The sequence below is a fragment of the Lissotriton vulgaris genome, chromosome 3_1 (assembly GCF_964263255.1).
Source record: "Lissotriton vulgaris chromosome 3_1, aLisVul1.2, whole genome shotgun sequence".
Taxonomy (NCBI): domain Eukaryota; kingdom Metazoa; phylum Chordata; class Amphibia; order Caudata; family Salamandridae; genus Lissotriton; species Lissotriton vulgaris.
This window is the reverse complement of record NC_141689.1, coordinates 818,404,116-818,420,834: the sequence shown is the minus strand read 5'-3', so window position 1 is coordinate 818,420,834 and position 16,719 is coordinate 818,404,116.

Genomic DNA, 16,719 nt, shown 5'->3' with positions numbered 1-16,719 from the left:
CAGGGTTCAACCATGTATACGCTTTGTCGTAACAGATGAAATAGGTACCCTTAGCTGCTAGAAACGCTGGGGAAGTCTGAGACGCAAATACATAAGTCTCAGTGCAAACACTCTTCCCTAACTGAGCTCTCGGATTCTTGCCATTACCCTGCAGACAATAGCGACCCTGATGGGGCACTATCCAAATCGGTGGAGAACTTTTCGCTCGCTGGTTAACACTCAGACTAACTCCATATCCAGTAACGTTCCAACCAATGTATGGTTGTCTCTCATCTTTTGGAATAGTCTCATACGAACTAGTTCCTTTAACCATGTCGACTATACCCTTGGCAGAGCACTATTCTTCGGATTATCTTTCGGTGAACATTGGGGATAGACACTATGAGCATAAATGAACATCGTTCTGTAGGCCCAAGTAGAACCATTAAGGCTGAAAGGCAAAACCATGTATGGAATACCTTTATCGGTCTTATGGGGCATTAGGCCACAAATCCAACAATTTGTCGTGTTCATAACAAGCTGGTGTTGGTGCAAAAGTTGAATAAAGGAATTGTTAGCAAATTCCAATCTTCTGAGTATTTCATCTTCTGGCAGAGGGTGAAAAGAATGAGAAGAAATAGTAGGAGGAGGTGTAGGTTGCACAGTGGGCACAAACGTCACTTTAAACGAAAATGTCACATAACCAATTAAAAATATCATTAAGCTCAGCAACATAAATACACATAGTATTAAAAATCGTTTTCGTGTAGTCAGTCTGTAAATTTTGCCTTTAAAGCTTATTGTCTCAACAGGTCTCTCCAACTCGAAGAACTCCATCCTCACTAAATATGCTGCTCGCTGTGGTAGGGTGTTCTATGCTAAGGAATGCCTCTGTCAGCCCAGGGCAACTCCCTTAAGCCAAGCAGAACCTTCGACCTAGTGTCTCCGGCTTGCACTCCTAAGACTAGTCAACCGCGACCCTACAGCTGAACCCAGATGGCAGTTCGAAAAACAAAAATCAAAGTAATTCCTCGGAGGAGAGTTAACCTGCAAACAGAAAAATCATAAAAAGGGATTTTACACTTTTATTTGTCCCGCGACTCTCGGTCGCAAATTATAACGGTCTTTGCCAGGCAATGTTTGTTCTCGGAAAAGGAAATCAGGTTCATCAGTGTTCAAACGATTCAAAGGAGGCGCAGCTTCTTGAAGAATATCGTCACTTTCTTTCTCAGTGTTCGTTCGAATCAAAGGGGCATCGCTGAATGGCAGAAAACAAGGCGCGGTCTCAGTCTCAGAATCTGGAAGTCCCTTCTGGACCCTCCGGTCGTACGGCAAGGGCAAAGGAGCCCTTTTGCAGTGTACGCCGTGGATCCAATTCTTTTTACCGTGCACTCGTACTGTGGAACGTGTAGATAACAAAACGAGGAAAGGTCCTGTCCAGCAGGGCTGCTCGTTCTTGCTCCGCTGGAAATTCTTCATAAACACCCAGGTACCAGGTTCAATGGCGTGTCCTGGATCTTCAGAAGCCTGTGGCAGAGTGTCATGAACCTGTTGATGTAAAACACGCAATTTAGCCGTCAATTCATACAAGTAATCGAGTAACACAGGATGTTCAATCTCACTAAACTTAGTCGGTCTTGGCACGCCCCAAATATTCGCCGGGTGGCCAAACACGATCTCATACGGACTCAAACCTATTCGCGAATGCATAGTCATTCTAGTGGACAAAAGAGGTAGGGGCAAAGCATCTGGCCATTGTAAACCAGAGCTCGCTTGGATTTTGGCCAATTTTAATTTCAAAGTGCCATTATAGCACTCGACTAAACCAGCTGATTGGGGGTGATTTGCAGCGTGGAACTTCTGCCTTATTCCTAATCCCTCACATACTCTCTTCATCACTTGACCCACAAATTCACTCCCATTGTCACTCCAGATCATTCTCGGTAATCCATACCTAGGGAAGAACTCTTTGATAAGGGCTTTCGCTGTGGACAAGTCAGTATTGTCCTTCAAAGGGTAAGCTTCCACCCATCTAGAAAAAGAGCAAACAACCACCAACACATACTTTAGGTTGTTGCACCTCTCCATGTGGATGAAATCTAGTTGCAAAGCCTCAAACGGATATGTTGGAGGAGCAAAATGACCAGCTGGAGTTGGAGTTCCCTTACCAGGATTGTACATCAAACACACCATACAGTTCTTAACCAGATTCTCTGTACATTTGGAAATTCCAGCATTCTGCCAAATTGGAGCCAACAACTTTCAAATCCCTTTCACGCTGATATGTGTCATTCCATGGGCCATTGTAACCACTGGAAGCACATACGAGTCAGGTAACAACCATCCTTGATGTTCTGACAAATCAATCCAACAACCATTCGAATACAGTCTACCCTTGCTCTCTCTCCATTCATTCAACTCTTTCTCTGTAGCTTCAGCTTGGATGGATTTCACACTCTCAATCGTATCCTCACACATGCTTCTATCTGGAACCCATCTCGCCGGACTTGCAACATACATTCGGCTCATCACATTTCTCGCAGTTTCTTTCGCGACCTCATCTGCAAACGCATTACCGCAACCAACATCATCCATAACTTTCTTATGCGCACTGCATTTCACAATCGCTACTTGCAATGGCAAAGTAAGTGATTCAAGGAGTTCATTCACCAACTGGCCATGCTGGATTTTCGTCCCATGCGAAGTCAGGAACCCACGCTCTCGCCACAAACGTCCAAAACTATGAGCAACACCAAACGCATACTGCCTGTCAGTGTACACATTCACATGTTTACCTTTTGCCAACACACATGCTCTCGTTAATGCAATCAACTCTGCTGCTTGCGCTGAATTATGTGGGATACGTACAGTTTCAACAATCGTATGCAAAGTCGTGACAGCATACCCGCAGTCGTATCACCATTCGGAAGCTTGAAGCACGAACTATCAACCCACAAAGTACAATCACACTCTGGAAGAGGAGTATCCCTAAGGTCTATCCTCCCTTTCGTTTCTTCCTCAGTTCTAAGGAAACAATCATGCTGTTCTGTGTCATTATCTATCTCAGCTGAAATCGGCAACAACGTGGCTGGATTCAACGTGTTGCATCTCTTAATATGCACATGACTCGCTAACGAGGTCAATTCGTAAACCCGACAACCGAGCACTAGTTAAGTGCTGTGTCCAGGTACGATTCAACAAGGTATCCACTGCATGTGGAACCATCACAATCAGTGTATTGTCCATAACCAAACCAGCAGACTGTCGAATCGAAACAGCCGCTGCTGCTGTAGCTCTCAAGCAACTCAGCAACGCTCTAGCTACCGGATCCAAGGTCGACGAAAAATAAGCACATCAACGCTGCTTATCGCCAAACTGTTGAGTCAAGACTGACAATGCACATCCCTCTCTCTCGTGAACATACAATGTGAAAGGCTTACTGTAGTCGGGAGTACCCAACACAGGAGCCGAACACAATGCATTGCGTAATTCTGAAAAACTCTTTTGACATTCGTCAGTCCAAGGAATAGGATTTGGAGTATTTTTAACAGTAAGAGCTATCAAAGGTTTCGCTAACAAAGAGAAATTAGGAATCCACTGTCTACAGTACGACGTAATACCCAAAAACGCACATACTTCTCTCTGTGACGCAGGGACACTCATTTTCGCAATAGCTTGAATTCTTTCTGGGGTCAGTTTCCTTCCCTCCTTTGATAAGAGGTGACCTAAGTAGGTAACCTCTTGTCGACAATATTGCAACTTAGAGAGAGAAACCTTATGATGGAAATCAGACAAATGACGTAACAACGACAAAGTAGCCTCTCTACAAATCTCTTCATTGTCAGCAGTAACTAACAAACCGTCAACATATTGAATAAGAGCAGCGCCATCAGGTAAAACCAAAAAATTAAGTTGTGTCTTCAAAGTTTGGCTATACAGCGACGGACTCTCACAATAGCCTTGAGGAGCGCGCTTAAAGCGGAAACTTCGTCCTCCTAAAGAGAATCCAAAGATGTCTCTACTCTCCACGGCAATCGGGATGCTGAAGAAAGCATTCTTCAAGTCAATCACCGAAAACCACTTGGCTGTAGCCGGGATCAAAGTCAGTAAAGCGGTGATATCAGGTACAACAGGGAATTGCGGAACAACGATCTTATTCACTTCGCGAAGATCGATCACGAACCTATATACAGGAGGCTGTGAAGAATCAGTTCTCTTCAGAACAGGCAAAACCGGACTATTGCACACATTACCTCTCGTTTCCTCAATCACACCTTTCTCAATCAGATCATAAATGATCGCCAAAAGTGCTCTTTCACCATCGCTTGAGATACGGTACTGTGGAATACGTGGTAATCTAGCATTCATTTTCAACATCACAACATATGGCGGAATCTCTAGAAGACCCACATCGTTCGGACCCGTGGCCCAAAGAGAATCAGGGAGAGAAGACAATTCAAGTGGAAGTCGATCTTTAGATATATACATCGGAGAGCTCACTCTCTTACCTAATGTAAGATGTACTCCTGACGGAGAACAATATAGCGTTGCATATAATCTCTTTAACAAGTCCAATCCCAACAAGTTCTCACCACAACCGGTCATCAGAATGAGGGGTGCTTCGAATTCCCAAGGTCCAACAGAAATAGACAATGGACTAGAAATCGGATTCGTAACCGGGGCACCAGAAAAACCTACTGAAACATTCTTTAAGGCGGACAAAGGTGCGTCAGGGAGTTTAGAGTGCATAATAGAACTCTTCGCAGCACCAGTATCCAACAGAAAAGGCTCTGACACACCTGATGCAATCACGCGCCTTTCTCCCTACTGATGAATCAGGCTCAAACAGTTGCTCAGAATGAGATATACTCCGAAATGACAAAAACGTTGCAACTGCTTTCTCAATCTCGAGCAAAGCCACAACGGTCCCTTTCGCAAACTAGGAATGTATTCGATACAACTCAGACGGAGCTTGTCCCACTTCGTCTACCCACTGTTCAAAAAGGAACGCACACATTATATCTAAGACATACCGTTGCTTTGGTGCTTCCCATTGATGGAAAACATCCATAATACCCTCAAGGTCATACTGCGCAGAATACGTAACCCATTTACGTGCCATGTGATCCAACACTGTTCGTTCATTAGCATCAGGCAACCGACTACGCGATTGTCTACGCTCCTCAACAGGAGACATACCAAATGATCCCAACAGAGGAGAAAGGATACTAGTTACTGCTGCAGTCTTTCTTTGTCTAGCAAAAGGAGAAGGTGACAGAATAAGGGAAGACGGAACAACATTAGGGGACGCAAAAGTCGGAACAGAAGGAGTAGACAAAACAGGCGTAGGAGTAGCAGACGAAGGAGGTAACAAAGTCGGTGGCCCTTGAGAAGGCTGCACCAAAGGAATAGGAGCCAACGGAAAAAGAGCTGGCGGTGGAGGAATTGTAGGTGGCAAAGCAACCGGAGGTTGCGCAACTACAACTGGCGGCAATGGTGCTGTAGCATTCTGTGCATAAGGGGGTGGCGAACTCAATAGATGCGACATTAAAGGGTCTTTGCAAGATCTTTCTTCTCTTCTTGCTCTTTAAGTGGCAAAGCTGGGTAGCACTTATCTACTGTTAATTTCCGCTGCCTAAGCATCTGTTCGCTCTCTTGCTCTTCCTCATTATCCCTAAACTGTATAGCAGCATGCACCATTGACAAACCTCTTTCACGTTTATTTTTCTTCGCTAACTTAATTTCTTTCTGTTTGGCTTCTTTGCGCCACATGCGGAAAGAGTCAAACATTGCCGGCCGGGCTTTCTTCTTGAACAGTTTATCTTCGAGATTGTCTAAAATCTAGGTATGGGCGAATTTTGCAAATCTCGCGTTCGCGAATTTTGCGGATTTGCGAACTCGCAATCCGCAAAATCCGCGAATTCCCGCAAATTTGCGGATTTCTTCTTTTTTTATGTTCGCACGGGTTTCTGCAAGTTCGCGAGGGTTTTGTACAATTTCGCAAATTGAGAAATTGTACAAAACGCGTGCAAACTTGCAGAAACCCGTGCGAACACAATGTGCCCAGTAGGGTATGTGCCTCGTCTTGTGTGAAAAAAAGGTCAGAGAAAGATCAGTTCAGCAGATGAAGAGAAAGAAGCTCCTGGTCACAGGAACAGCACGGGTATTGCGCTCGTGAAAGTCAAGGATGCAAAGCCTATCCAGCATCACAGCTGATTTTCCATGGTAGATTTGGGAAGAAGGCACACCTGTCCAGCCTCGACGACGCTCAAGATTGTTTTTGGGCTAATGAATGAGTCACTGAATTTGAGCATCAACTTGTTCGAGCTTCCATGTGTGTGCTACTATGCAATCGTCCCGAAGGGCGCAGGGGTCCCTTGAGTGAGCTGTGAGCTGTAACTATTTTACAATGGCGCCAGCAAGCTGCCAGCGCCGTTGTAAAATAGTTACAAAGTTAGCTTGCACAGGAAGCACTTAGATAAAATAAAGCAGCACCTGCTTCGTTTTATCTAGTGGTTCCTGTGCAAGCTAACTTTGTAACTATTTTACAACGGCGCTGGCAGCTTGCTGGCGCCATTGTAAAATAGTTGCATGAGTGGGGGTTCAACTTTTGAACCCGTTACACTCGCAGATTTTTTTTTGCGGATTTTGCGGGAAATCCGCAAAATTCGCGGATTGCGGATTTCCCAAAAATCCGCAAAATCCGCGAGCGTAACGGATTTCCCGCTCACACTTACTAAAATCTCCGTTTCAAAGCTACCATAACGGGGCCACTGTAGGACACCGTCTTTTCTCGTGTATTGTACCCAGATGTCATTATATTCGATGGGGCCCACACCATGTTTTACATAGAGCTCATAAGTCGGAGTTCCAATCAGAGGAACCGGACACAAATCCTCCAATCGGGAATCCCTAGAACAACCAAAACCAAATATCTTTCCAAGTCTGCTAAGACCAGGCATCTTCGCTCTCTAGTCTAGCTTCAAACTTCAAGGGAAATCTCAAAACGATAGCCTCGTGAAAACGCGAGTCCCTCAGCTTTGGGGCCTGCAGGTACCAAATCAAAGCGATTCTCAAAGGATACCCAAACAAAACTACATTTAAAGTCGACCCACCCCCCACACCACGAACAAGCAAACCTCGCCCTCCAGGCAACAACAAGGGCCTCACGTGCTCCTCATCTGACATAAAAAAGGTTTGCCCCTCCCCCAGCTGTACAGAGCCTCTGCGCGGCCTAGTAACGGCAGCGACCTCCTGTAAAATGGACACACGCTCTGGTGCAGCAAGGGAAGCGGAGCGCTTCCTAGACGCTTTCCGGCCTCCCCGTTTCACACCCGCATTCCGCGAGGCATCCCCCTCCGAAATAAGAACCACCGGGCGGGTTTCTAACACCGTCCGCCTCGCTGCCGGAGACACTAATGCAACCTCCACTGCCACCGCCTGATGCGGAGGGTCGCTCACCATGCCTATAACTCCACCGCTCTCCACAGCACGCGCGGGCGGCCTCAGAAGGGGCCGGTTTCCGGGACCGGCCCCGTTCACTTACCGCATTCGCCCTTCTCTTCCGCTGCAACGTACAGGCCGCCACAGCAGCCGCCACACCGGCGGAGGCCTGGTGCAGCGGACGCGCCGGCCCCCCGCCGACGACCAGATCCATTCTCCCTGCCTCTGCCAAAAGACGAAACACCTCAACGACACGTTGGTCCTCCATAACAGCCGTAAGGAATACCACACTGTCTAATCACGCTAAATGTAATAAAGAGTGCAAACACTCCAATTACCTCAACTACAAATTATTTTTAGGTAAGCTCCCAGCCACCAGGTCACCAAACCCCCCCCCCCCCCAACAGTCCTCCCAAATCGCGGGGGGGACCTCCCTGCGGTCAGCTGCCCCCCCCCCCCCCCCGCAAGCCCCCCAATAGGTCCGTCCACGTCCCTGTCACCGTGGGTTTTATGTAAGAGGATCTCTACCCCGCATTTGCGTGTGGGGACAGAGTCCGAAGTATTGCTCCCCGGATCGCTGCTGTTAATCACCTTTCTCACCCAGTCTCTGCGCGGTTTATCAGACACTGAAGAGTCTAGGTGTGCTACTTGAAGGAGGGCTATGTTCACCCATTTAGATTAAAGGTAGGAGTGGATTTTTTTTCAGTTTGATATAATGCGTCAATCCGTTGACATTCTACGTGACCGATCAGAGTGGGGGTTGGTTAGTTGTGCCAAAAAGATCATATAGGGTGGGCAATGATAAGGGGTTGCGGGGGGTGTGACAGATCCTTAGTGGGTCAGTGAGGTCCGCTAAAGGAGGGGCCGGGGCAAGTCTCAGCTGCTGTGTGGGGAGTTGGGAAGTCTGGGTGGCCAACCCGGGGGGAGGTCTCAGGCAGGAGGGGCTCATGCGTGGAGACAGAGGGGGGAGGGATGGCAAATGGAAACCAGAGAGCAGGAAAGAAACCAGAGGAGGGAGGTGGGGGTGTCTTGGGTCTAGCCAGTGTAATAGTGTTGGGGAGGGACGAGAGGGAGTGGAAGGAAAAGGAGGAGAAGGAGGAGAAGGAGGGAGAGAGAGGGGGTGGGTGGTAGGGGAGGGTGCTGGTAACAGGAGGGTCCTCTGCATGCAACAGAGGTGATATGGTTCAGAAAATTGACCAGAGCCAGTTGTACGTGTGATATATACCTGGGTTTAGGTCGCAAAGGGTGATACGCGGAGCAATAACGGAAGACAGTGGGGGGGAATAAGTAGGAGGAGAGGGGTATTGGTTATTGTGCATCGCCGTGGATCCTTAACTTTCTACCGCAGTTTTAAACTCACTGGTGTGCCAATCAGAGGTGAGGGCCCCATCGGGAGGATGGGGCAGTAGAAAATAATAAGAGAATATGATACCTGGGGCCGAACAAAGCAGGGGACAACAGCACTAGATGGGCTGAGGTGTTCACAGTGTTGGTGGAGGGGGAGGAGGTGAGAGGAGTAAGAAGGAGGGGGGAAGACAGCGACCGGAAGCAGCACAGCAGCACAATGAGCACACCCTGTGACTTGCGGGGGAGGTCAGGCAGAGACAGCTGGCAAGATAGGGTCTTAGGTGAGATCACCCAATGTATTGTATAGGGCAGGAAATAAAATAAAATATGCGGGCCACAACAGCAGTGAACATACCGTGCATATATAACTATTCAAACATGTTACATGTAGCATATTATAACATAGTGTAATATAGCATAATATAATTTAGTGGGAGGGTGATACTCAGCTGCCTGTCGCCTGGAGGGCTGCTGTCTTCTCAGCATAGAATCCCTGTTTTGTTTTGATTTTGGGTGGGGGGGTGGGCAAGGTGATCCCGACCAGAGCCCCTCGAGTTCAGTCTGCATTCGAGGTGGGTTTTAAAGGAGAACAGGATTTGTCTCTTTGATCTTGTAGAAAAGTTGCAACAATTTGGAGGGCTGAGGCCTTGTCCTTGTGGGTACAGGTCTCTCAAAGTCCCTGCCCCGGTGTCTTGAACTGCTGGTGCTCCGTCTTCTGCTGTGCGATGCTTGAGAAGAGAGGTCGGCTTGAACTTGCTCCGGTGTTGTGTTTTGGGTGTCCATTGACTGTGCTCTGTGCGGTCCAGGAATATGCGCAGATCGACTGGGTCGTAGATGTCCCTGGAGTCCCCATCTTTAGTGATACGGAAGAGGGCAGGCTCGAAGAGGCCGTATTTGATATTCCTTTGCCAGAGTCAGGGTCTCAGAGAGGAATGCCTTGTGTCGGGCATTAGTCTCTCTGGAGAAGTCTGCAGCCATGTGTATGTCGTGCCCTTCGTACGTAAACAAGCCCTGAGTGTGTGCTGCTGCCAGTAGCTGCCTTGCCTCCTTGTGCTGAAGAAAGCAAGCAATGACGGGGCTTGGGCATGTGTCAGGGTCCTTGTGGGAGGGGGGGATGATGCAGTGGGTGCATTGCAATTCCAGCGGTTAGGGAATGAGATGCCGACCAGCTTCGGTAGGGTGACGCTGAGAAATGCTCTGACATTCAAGCCTTCAATCGTCCCCGAGAATCCAAAAAACGAACGTTATCTCTCCTGCTGTGGACTTCCAAATCGACTAGATTGCTGTGGAGGAATAGAAGTTGTTGATATCTGCTTTGTATGAACTTGAGGCGGCCCTCCACCATTTTCAGTCTTTGGTCCAGTTTCTCCACTCATGTATGGAACCCCGCAATGTCTGCTCTGATCGACTTTGCTTCCGCTGCCAGAGAGGAGATATTAGGGTCTATCCCTTCCAGAAGTCTGCTGACTGCGGAGATTTCTAGTAAGATGCGGTCCATGGTCTCTCCCTGTGCGGAGGCTGAAGCAGTCGGGTGGTGAGGGGGGTTGTTTCTGTAAGAGGGGTGGTACCCTTCATGGACATATTGTGTTGCTGCTTGTGCTATTTTTTTTAAAACATATTTTATTTAGTTTTATGGTTCTGAGCAGTACATTCATGCCTCGTTCTTTGTTACATAATGTATAAAATATGGTACATTTTGAATCCGCATTTATCATATATACAAAATCACATATTTCTGCTACCCATCACTAATTGTACATTCTTCTATATAATGTGTTGATGTTACTATAATACAAGGCAGTATATGTAGCAGAAACTCTAACCGTACCCCAACTACCCCCCTCCCCTAAGGTTTCGATCTGTAACCGCCAATTACATATGTACACGAACATGTAGTTGCCAGTCTTGCCGACATTTGTACATTGTCCTCCCTTACAAAAGTGTAGGAAGCCCCCACTAAGGCCTATAGTATTCGTATGGCATGGGTCACAATACCACAAATCATCCACTTACTCGACTATAAACTCCAAGTTATGAGATCGTAACCCCTCTAACATGACTTCCCACTCTAGGGAGATCGGGGTTTTACGTAGTCCTCTGGATTCTTCTTGGCGGAGCGCCATGCCCTCTGCTCCACCCCAGCACAGTAATTCTGTGTGCCAGGTTCGCACTTCAGGAGACTTACGTGATTTCCATCGCATGGTGATATTTCAGATGGCCAAAGTGAGTGCAAGGTTTATGAATCTGTATTGTACCTTGTGAGCAGAGATAAGAGTATGTAGACCCAAAATGCACTCCTCGAGTGTGTCAGTAATAACAAGGTGTGTGGCTGCCTCCACTATGTTTCTAACTGCATCCCAATATCCCCGTATCTTCGGGCATTCCCATATCATATGTATGAAACCCGCTCCCTCTAAAAAGCATCTCGGACAGGAGTGCTGCGTTTGGGGGAACATCTTGTCTAGTCTGTTCGGGGTTAAATATGCACGGTGTAACACCATTGTTTGGATGAATTTGAATTTAGCATTCTGTGGGACTTTCCTGGGGTGCTCCACTACCATAACCCATTCTTTACCCGACAGGTCTTTCCCCATATCGAACTGCCAGAGGGTCTTCAGTGCCTGTAGGGGTGTTCTCGTATGTGTGCTAATAACAGCGTGCAGCCATTTAATCAGATGACGTCCACCGCCCATATAATATACCATCTTAATTAGATCATTCTCGGGGGGGATGTAGCAGTCCTCTGTGGGGCCCAGCGGGTCTTAATAAATCTAACCAATGCTGCATGCAGTAAGTACAAGTGTGCCGGGGCGCCAGTCTCGTTTATAAACGTATCATGGTTCATTAGTGTCTCCTCCCCAAACAAATCCGCCACCGTGGTAATACCCACATCCAACCAGGGCGTCAGTTTGGGTTTCGGAAGTCTACCACTGGCGAGCGTAATTCCTAATAATGGTATGTTCCCTGCGTACCTCTGTGCTGTGTTTGTGTATTGCAGCGCCGCTCTCCAGCACTGCAGTGCCATCTGTAACAAGGGGGGGAAGGTTTGTCGGGACTCTGCTACCCGGTAATAGTAACGCGTGTAGTGCCCCACTGTCTAGGTCTGTGTCTGTATAGTCAATTTCCTGCAAGTTCCGACCCGCATTCCAATATGACAACCACTGCAGCTGACATGCGTAATAATAGGCACGAAAGTCTGGTACACCTAATCCACCCGCTCGAGTACCCTCTTCTGGTTTCTTGAGGGTAATGCGTCTTCTGCCCCTGCCCCAGATTAAATCCGTAACCATAGTGTTGAGCAAGTGAAAAGTATTCTGTGGCACAAGCAGAGGAAAATTTGTAAAATAATATAATAATCGTGGAAAAACCACCATTTTTGCAATGGCTGCTTTGCCTGCTGCCTGGAGGTCTTGTTTCCATGCTTGTTAGTGGAATTCTTCTCCAGTCTCTAGTAAATGTGCAGTATCAGCGCAAAAGTACAGCGAGAAATGGTAGGGCCAGACCTGTAGAGAAGCAGTGATGGACCAACAATGAATGCATGTTGCAGGCTATCTGTGCGTGTACGGCGATAGGTATGCAGCGTCACGATTCACTCAGGCCATCGGCTCCTTGGATGGGCAATTAGTGTTGCTTTCTGTAATTGGTACTGGAAATTCTCTGCTTCCGGCCTTAGTCTGTAGTTATAGGGGGTGGTACGGGCGTTCACGGGGTAGCTGGTGGGTGACTCCCCTCTCCTACTGAGTGCAGGTCAGGATGGGATACAGTGTGGTTGGGGTTTCTATGTTGGTCTCCAACTCTCTGGAGTGTCTTCTTAGCGCTGATCCTCACACTCTGCCGGGTGACAGTCCACAAAGAACAACAGAGGGGTGGAGCCCAGCCCAGAGGAGTCTTAGATACTCTCTCTATGCCGGTCTTGTGCTGGGGCTGCACGTAGCAGCCTGGTCCACTGTGCTGATCGGTTTGGAGCCCACCAGGCTCCACTAGGTCCATACAATGCCTGCTTGATGTGCGGGGAGACGCCACCGCTCTGTGCCAGGTCCAAGCAGGAGGGGGGGCACTTCCCTGGGTGGGAAGTAGGGACGTTGCTGCCCCCCCCATGGGTAGGGCACCCACGGTGCGCTGCGTCAATGAGCAGAATCCACCTTCGATGTGATGCAGAATACACTAATGTCGGGAAAAACATCATTCGCTGAGGCGTGGGGTCGGATGTCCGGTTGGGCCCCAGAGATCTTCCACTCCGTACATTTTGGTCCCTTGTTCAGCCCCTCAGCCCCGCTCTCCTCTCTTTGTTCTCGGTACGTCCTCACCTGTTTATAGCCTAGTCCACTTATCTCAGCTCAGGGGCTCCCCAGCCTCAAGGAGTCCGAGTGGATGTCCGGGAGGCCATTTTAAGGTGTCCGGTGGAAACGGTGTGCGCTCTATGCCTCCAGCCCTAGCGCATACGTTCGCTTTTTGGGATTCGGACCTGCTGATGGCCGTTTGATGTTACCCAAAGCTTGTTATTTGGCCACGTTGGGACTTCAGAAGGCACCTTCTTGGGGGCGTGTACAGGCTCCCTCCGTTGTGGTTGGAAGCATGGTGGTGTGCCCGTTATCTGCTATGTTCCGGGCGCCACGGTCCTGGGGCGCTGGGAGCTCAGTAGCGGTAACTAGTGCGCGGGGTAGCCGACTACGCATTGGACAAGGCTTCGTACATGCCTCTAGGCCCAGCACGCACACCCAATTTCTAGGGTGCTCCTCTGCCGGTATGGTGCCTCAGCAGTGCCAAATATAGAGTCCTTGGCAGCAAGGCACAGGTTATCCTGGGATATGTTGCTGATGCACCCCTTGACATACCTTTTGTCGGCGGACCGCGACCTGTTTGATGCGGCCCGAGACCTGCTACCAGTCCGTAGCGGGGTCCTGAGAGGCACCTTCTCAGGGAAGAGTGCCCGTTGTGATCGGGTATGCGACAGTGTTCCTGCTGCCTGCTGGGTTTGGTACGTCGTGGTGCTGGGGCCTTAGGAGTTCTGTGGTGGTAATTGGTGGGCAGGGTCTTCCGTCTACTTGTTAACCGAGGCTTCCTGCATGCCTCGAGGCCCAACGCGTATACCCGTTTCCCCAGGCGTTCTCCTGCCTACGTTGTCCTTCTGGGCCAGGTTGCAGGTTGTCGGCGGCAGGAGCTCCAGGCACCCCGAAGGACACTAGTGGTATGTCCCCAGATGTTTCCGAAATGCCTCAGCCTCCCTCCAGAGCCCGCCCTGGAGTGGAGTTCACAGCCCATCAACGATCGGGACCAGACCACGCCCGCCAATCCATTTGTTTGTGATCTTGCTATGGAATCCCGCCACTGATGAAAAAAATTACATTAGGGAATACCATAGGTAATTTTAATCACTTTACTTCTTTTTAGCCCAATCTACCATTGCCATCCCTAGGTACATTAAGAGAAATAGGGGTAATGCAAGAGGCCATACAGGCTCTTTTGTTATTTTGGATTAAAAGATCTCTGTAAGGGATCAATGGACGCCAGTCAGCTATTGCACCCCTGCCCCCACCCGACGTGGAGCTGGTCCCAATGGTGAAAAATACTACCTCTGTGGGTGAAGGATCCTGTATCTTATCAAGGGATGCCAGGCAAATATGGGCTCATTCCGTTCTGCAGCTTTAAAACTACTGGCTGACCTCTTACAAGTGTAGAAATAGATATATACATGGACTGCATACTTATTTGGTAATAAAAAAGTTTCAAGACCTGAGAGTAAGAGAGAAAACCCTCTTACTCATCCACACTGAGAACTGTCTCAAAGAACACAGCACAAGAAACATTTACCACATGAATTTCTGAATGAAAACATTAATTGCAAGGAAGTGATGATTTTGTCGCTACCTCACTGCACAGCAGACAAAGCCCTACCGGCCATAATCCTCCTTGTGCATCTTTCAATTACCTCAGTCAGTCATGTTGACAGGTATTTTCTTTGTAGTGGGGGCACCAGTTAGCTCTTGAAAAGTCAGGTTATGACAAGTCCACTTCAGTCACAACCTTGGCAGAACTTTGAAAACAACTAGGGCGTACTTATGTGGGTAACACAGATTTCTTTAATTTATTGAGAAAGTACTAAACCCAAGGTGAACTTCCTCCATCACATGGAAAATAATTGTGGAAAATTTTGACAGGGGTTTCTTATTCAATGTTTTCTTTTTCTCCACAAATCAGCAGATCATCTGTTACTGACCATCATTAAGTCTGGCTCGTTGGATATTCTTTCTGAATATTTCATTATTAATCATTTTCAGAGCTATTTTCTATCTACTATACTGATTAATTCTGATGAATTATGTGGTATATACTCACTATGTCAGTTTTCTATGATCTACCTCAATTGTTACTCTTTTTTCAAAATGTGGGTTTCAGTTTATTAGTGGTAGTATCAGTGGCTACATTTTGGAAGCTTTTAAAACTTAGTTGCCTATATCTCACACTTTCTGAATTCACTTGAATACTGCCTTGCCACCTACACCTCCTGTGAGTTTGCCTTTATATTAAGTTATGAAATACTGCAATGGTTAGAGTGCACCATTATACCCAAAGGATCCTTTGGCACTGGCCAGTAACAGGCTGGTAACCTGAATGTATAGCGAACACGGATGATGTGAAGATTATGTTCATGATTTATAGAAAAGGCAATGGATATTTTTTTTAATTCCCTTGGAGAAAATGATATACATGGTGGGAACTAAAAAGAGAAAGTCTTGCTACCTTAACTATGTTTCCAAACGAGGGATATAACCAGGACATATTTCTTGATTAACCAAAGAGACCAACTGGGAAGATAACTAAGCGCTGCCCTGATGGAAAAGGACGACTTTTGTCCAACAAGGACAAATGTACTATGCACATACCCTTGAAAATAGCCTGGGTACAAACATTATACATTCAGAACATACTAGTGGACTGGCCATAAAATCGTATGTGCATGATACTAACAAGGACCCTTGGTCACAATGGAGGACTTTTGTTCAAAGAAAAGGAATGCAATTCACTTGATCATGAACATACAATTAAAAGATGATTCTATGCTATATGGGACACCATTTTCCGGTTTTGTGCATTCAGTAAAAACCCAATGCATACTGGAATTCATATTCCCACCTCGCCATAGTTAAAATAATTTGACTACAATTGTATATTACTTTTTTTGCAAAATAAAAAAACTGGACAGCATTATGACAGCCTAAATTATCGAGTGACCTTACACGAACACATAACTAGTGAATAGATCAAGAACAGCAGTATGAAAGGAGAAAACCTATGCACCACAAATCAACAGTGCCCAGAGATTCTGGATAGTCTGATCGAGGATAAGGCACTTCTTAGGAAGGCTAGTCTCTCCTGCCTCTAGTCCAGATAATACTTTTGGCCCCTCATGCCCACCAGTCACTCAGCCCTTTGCCCAACTCCCTAATACAGAAAGAGGTCTGCCAGAGATCGCACTACCTAATGGCCACAGACACAGCTGTGATAGACTCAAAACCTGGCTCTTTATTTATAACCATATAATGTAGGTTTTTCAGTTTACTATTAGTCACAGTGTTTAGTGTCCAGAAGTCACGTTGGTCTTTTTTAATACACTTTATTAATTTGGACATAATATCAAATGAGGAACACAAGCATGTTTTCTTAGTGTTCATATGCCATTAGTAATTCATTGTCTGTTTTATCCATTATCCCTCCTGCATTTGGTGAAGTGCCCTTTTAGGTCGAGTCTGGCATTGCATGCGCTGCACTGCGAGGCATGCTATAATAGGTAGGGAGTTGAAGCTCTGCCCACTCCACCCACATTTTTCATTGGCTTTTGTCATTTTCCAATGTAAACTGTGGCTGTTCATTGGTCAAAAGGCGCAGTAGTCCCTCCTTAGTATCGCCTTTTCTCATTTTGTAACCTCCCATGGCGACACCCTCTGTTAC